The sequence below is a fragment of the Nomia melanderi genome, unplaced genomic scaffold (assembly GCF_051020985.1).
Source record: "Nomia melanderi isolate GNS246 unplaced genomic scaffold, iyNomMela1 scaffold0195, whole genome shotgun sequence".
In the NCBI taxonomy this organism is placed as follows: Eukaryota; Metazoa; Arthropoda; class Insecta; order Hymenoptera; family Halictidae; genus Nomia; species Nomia melanderi.
Genome location: NW_027475310.1, coordinates 52,501 through 57,500, shown reverse-complemented (window position 1 = coordinate 57,500; position 5,000 = coordinate 52,501). Strand labels below are relative to the sequence as shown.

The following is a 5,000-nucleotide window of genomic DNA, read 5'->3' as shown; positions in this document are numbered from 1 at the left end:
ACGTACATCTCATTCGTAAGAGAGGAAGAAAACAATCTCCCTGGGGCCAGTCGGTAATATACCGACATACGACGTGTCGTGCACATCCGTCTCACGCACGGTATACAAAATATGAATAAAACGTGTGTAGTCTCTCTCTCTCGACTTCTTAATATTTTCTTTCACCTCTGACGCATCATTTCAGGTGACGTCGGGAGCGCGGGAAAAAAAATTTTTCTAAACACACGAAACCGTTCATCTCACGAACAGCCGAAAAAGTTGTCGCTCAGATCCATATCGCAGTGGAGCGGTATCCGCGGGCGGTCGTAATTGAACGACGCACGACGCCGCGAACACTCACGCGAGTCCATACAAACGATTCCGATCGTTTTGCAACAACTAGAACGTACACTGTCCGTGAAATTCACAGAATTTTCGCGTGTCCGCGACAAACGCCGACGAGACACCCATCGTTCGCTCGTACGTAGCATCCTTCTCTTAACCCGACTCAGAGACGTTCTTTGCGCCCTTCGGTAAAAAAACGTTCGATCCGAAGAGGTGAACGACGGCGGGGATTTGACAGAGCTACGCAAGCAGTGTATGGTACGTAAACGACCCTCAGCCAGGCGTGGTCCAGGAATTGTATCCGTGGACCGCAATGTGCGTTCGAAATGTCGATGTTCATGTGTCCTGCAGTTCACACGTTGACGCGCAATTAGCTGCGTTCTTCATCGACCCACGAGCCAAGTGATCCACCGTTCAGGGTAATCGTATAAATTTTATATTTCACATATATAATTTTATTCTCACTTGTTCGACCTAATATCTCTCTTCTTTCAAAGAGAAGATAAAAGTTGATACCTGAATCTCCGACCAGCGCGCGAAGGAGATTCAGGCGTCGCCTTGGAGACGACACCGAAGCCTTTCGAGACGAAAAACGTTCAAGTAATATGTATATATTTCTCGACGTTCCGGGCGTATAGTGCATTCAAAAACCCGCGAAAGACGCAGAAGACTCGCACGCGTGGAAACGACGGGGATATATTTTGTATCCTACCCGATACTGAATCCATCGCGTGCAGTCGACCCTCGCGTTCTTCCGATCAGACGCATCTATTGTTGCGCGCATGTTTTCGCGTCGCATCGCGCGAAACGTTGCACGAATCGTACCGATCGATCGATTGAAAGCAAATAATGAAAAAAGACTTCACAGCTGGCTCTTTGCCGGTCATTCGTCCCATGTTATCTCTTGCCGCGAAATTGGCGCGCAAGAGTTGGGTGTCAGACGCGCGGCTTTAAAACGAGCTTCACGGCCGGTCCCTTCGTTACCGCTTTCGTTCTTTCTCTCGGAACGACCATGAACGAACACGACGAGCGACGCTACGGCATACACACGTCCACGGATTCGATTAAAAAAACAGACTTCACAGCTGGCTCTTTGCCGGTCATTCGTCCCATATTATCTCTTGCCGCGAAATTGGCGCGCAAGAGTTGGGTGTCAGACGCACGGCTTTAAAACGAGCTTCACGGCCGGTCCTCTCAATTCCGTGTACGGTACACGCAAGATGCGGGTTCCACTTCCAGACTACCCGGTCCCTTCTCTCTACGAGAATCGATAGTAGAAGAACGGCTCGAAAACGCGTCTCAGAGACTAGGGGAAAAGAAGCGGTATGCGAGCGAAACGAAAACGCATTATGGAAACGTCGCGAAACAATGTTCGACGGTTGCTCGGTTCCAATCGTGCGGCCGTTTCAATTTCTCGTGCGCTTCACCGTCCCTCCGTAACTCTGGCCGATCGCGTATACCGAAGAGCCGACACGCGCAAAAACCACAGGCATTGTATACTGTGTATATATATATATATATGTTACAGTCACAGCCTTCGCGCGTTTTACTCTCCGACGCGGGGTTTCCACGACGAAAGAGAGACAGTTTCGTGGCGGGTGACTCGGCCGAATCGCTACGACGGGTATTTCTATTATAGAACGAATCATCGCCACCCTTTACCAGTGCCCGACGAAGGAATCACAAGGTCATCTGGAGTTTACAATGCCAGCGACGGTAATTCCAACGAAGACCCGATAAGTCAACTCATCGTTCTATTTCTCCCCGTACAGAAAAGCGAATCGACGCTAATGCACCTCGCGCAAGCACGAACGTTCTCTTCGCGTGGATCGTCCCATCGTCCAAAGATGTAAAGACGCATTGGAGATCGTGGTCTCTGGCGGGCTCATTGCACGCCCCACTGCATATCTTTCCTCGAATCGAGAATGATTCGTCCACTAAGGCTGCGAAACTACGCGTCGAGGAAACTAGGGGAAAGAAGCGGGATGCGAGCGAAACGACAATACATTATGGAAACGTCGCGAAACAATGTTCGGCGGTTGCTCGTTTCCTCCTGCGGACGTTTCATTGCTCGGGCGCTTCACGTCCCTCCGTAACCTTCGCGCGATCGCGTGCCCCGGAGAGCCGGCAACCGGTGAACCACAGGCGTATAAACTATAGTCTTCTATAGCAAGCCTTCGGCGGTTACTCTCCGACGCGGGGATTCCACGACGAGAGAGAATTTCGTGGCGGGTGACATCGGTCGAAACGCTACGACGGGTATTTCTATTATAGAACGAATCATCGCCACCCTTTACCAGTGCCCGACGAAGGAATCACAAGGTCATCTGGAGTTTACAATGCCAGCGACGGTAATTCCAACGAAGACCCGATAAGTCAACTCATCGTTCTATTTCTCCCCGTACAGACAAGCGAATCAACGCTATCGCACCTCACGCATGCACGAACGTTCTCTTCGCGTGAATCGTCCCATCGTCGAAAGATATAGCCGCTTGGAGATCGTGGCCCATCAAGTTCTTCCGTAACTCCTGCGCGATCGCGTACCCCGGAGAGCAGGCAACCGGTGAACCACAGGCGTATAAACTATAGTCTTCTATAGCAAGCCTTCGCGTTTACTCTACGACGCGGGGATTCCACGACGAGAGAGATTTTCGTGGCGGGTGACACGGCCGAATCGCTACGACGGGTATTTCTATTATAGAACGAATCATCGCCACCCTTTACCAGTGCCCGACGAAGGAATCACAAGGTCATCTGGAGTTTACAATGCCAGCGACGGTAATTCCAACGAAGACCCGATAAGTCAACTCATCGTTCTATTTCTCCCCGTACAGAAAAGCGAATCGGCGCTATCGCACCTCACGCAAGCAGGAATGATCTCTTCGCGTGGATCGTCCCATCGTCGAAAGATGTAAGACGTACAGAAATCGTGGTCCATCACGATTATTCGTAACTCTCCGAGTCGCGTATCTGAGAGTAGGGCAAACGGAGAACCACAGGCATAAATAATACTATATATTTCTTATATAGTTAGCCTTCGCGTTTTACTCTCCGACATGGGGATTCCACGACGAGAGAGAGTTTCGTGGCGGGTGACTCGGCCGAATCGCTACGACGGGTATTTCTATTATAGAACGAATCATCGCCACCCTTTACCAGTGCCCGACGAAGGAATCACAAGGTCATCTGGAGTTTACAATGCCAGCGACGGTAATTCCAACGAAGACCCGATAAGTCAACTCATCGTTCTATTTCTCCCCGTACAGAAAAGCGAATCGACGCTATCGCACCTCGCGCGAGCACGTAACTACTCTTCGCGTGGATCGTCCCATCGTCGAAAGATGTAAGACGCACGGAAATCGTGGCCCATCAACGTTTTTTTGTAACTCTGCCGATCGCGTATCACAGAGCCGAGACGCACATACCACAGGCGTATAATACCGTTTTCTTTCGTATGGTAAGCCTTCGCGTTTACTCTTCGGCGCGGGGTTTCCACGTCGAGAGAGACTTTCGTGGCGGGTGACATCGGTCGAAACGCTACGACGGGTATTACTATTATAGAACGAATCATCGCCACCCTTTACCAGTGCCCGACGAAGGAATCACAAGGTCATCTGGAGTTTACAATGCCAGCGACGGTAATTCCAACGAAGACCCGATAAGTCAACTCAACGTTCTATTTCTCCCCGTACAGAAAAGCGAATCGACGCTGTTGCACCTCACGCAAGCACGAACGTTCTCTTCGCGTGGATCGTCCCATCGTCGAAAGATGTAAGACGCACGGAAATCGTGGCACATCACGTGTTTTCGGAACTCTGTCGACCGCGTATCTCAGAGACGACGCGCGCGAACCACTGGCATATACTATTATATATCGCGTTTTACCCTCCGACGCGGGGATTCCACGACGAGAGAGAGTTTCGTGAGCGGGTTGACTCGGAAGAAACGCTACGACGGGTATTTCTATTGTAGAACGCATCATCGCCACCCTTTACCAGTGCCCGACGAAGGAATCACAAGGTCATCTGGAGTTTACAATGCCAGCGACGGTAATTCCAACGAAGACCCGATAAGTCAACTCAACGTTCTATTTCTCCCCGTACAGAAAAGCGAATCGACGCAATCGCACCATACGCGTGCACGTAAACAACTCTTCGCGTGGATCGTCCCATCGTCGAGAGACGTAAGTTTTCATAGTATGAATTCGCGTTTTACTCTCCGACGCGGGGATTCCACGACGAGAGAGAGTTTCGTGAGCGGGTTGACTCGGAAGAAACGCTACGACGGGTATTTCTATTATAGAACGAATCATCGCCACCCTTTACCAGTGCCCGACGAAGGAATCACAAGGTCATCTGGAGTTTACAATGCCAGCGACGGTAATTCCAACGAAGACCCGATAAGTCAACTCAACGTTCTATTGCTCCCCGTACAGAAAAGCGAATCGACGCAATCGCACCATACGCGTGCACGTAACAACTCTTCGCGTGGATCGTCCCATCGTCGAGAGACGTAAGTTTCCATACTATGAATTCGCGTTTTACTCTCCGACGCGGGGATTCCACGACGAGAGAGAGTTTCGTGAGCGGGTTGACTCGGAAGAAACGCTACGACGGGTATTTCTATTATAGAACGAATCATCGCCACCCTTTACCAGTGCCCGACGAAGGAATCAC

The 5,000-nt window shown here is 50.5% G+C and overlaps 1 non-coding gene across 1 annotated transcript; it reads right to left on the bottom strand.

The window, feature by feature from the left end:
• Window positions 1–591: 591 nt before the first annotated feature.
• Window positions 592–746, bottom strand: LOC143175816 (5.8S ribosomal RNA). Its single transcript, XR_013000486.1, has one exon. It is a non-coding gene; the product is annotated as a 5.8S ribosomal RNA (ribosomal RNA).
• Between the last annotated feature and the right edge of the window lie 4,254 nt (window positions 747–5,000).